Here is a 262-nt window from a genome sequence, read left to right as displayed (position 1 = left end):
TTGGCGTTACAGATGTTCGGTACTGTAACTTAACCCCGTTCAAACCACACCTGCGCGACACACCTGTTTTTTTTTTCCTCTCTTCTATTAGTCATCTCCGTCTGCTCTGCCTCTAGTTTTATTTGCCGGATTCGTTTATAAGTTGGTTCATAAACTGGTCGATTGATTGGTTTTGATTGGTTTTTATACATGTGTACATCCTCGTTCTTCTGTGTGGTAATCGTGGGGTCTTGCGTCTATTACGTTCTCTGCCTGGTAGGAT

The sequence above is a fragment of the Penaeus monodon genome, chromosome 19 (assembly GCF_015228065.2).
Source record: "Penaeus monodon isolate SGIC_2016 chromosome 19, NSTDA_Pmon_1, whole genome shotgun sequence".
NCBI lineage: Eukaryota > Metazoa > Arthropoda > Malacostraca > Decapoda > Penaeidae > Penaeus > Penaeus monodon.
The sequence above is the reverse complement of the archived record's forward strand: the minus strand, read 5'-3'. Positions refer to the sequence as shown.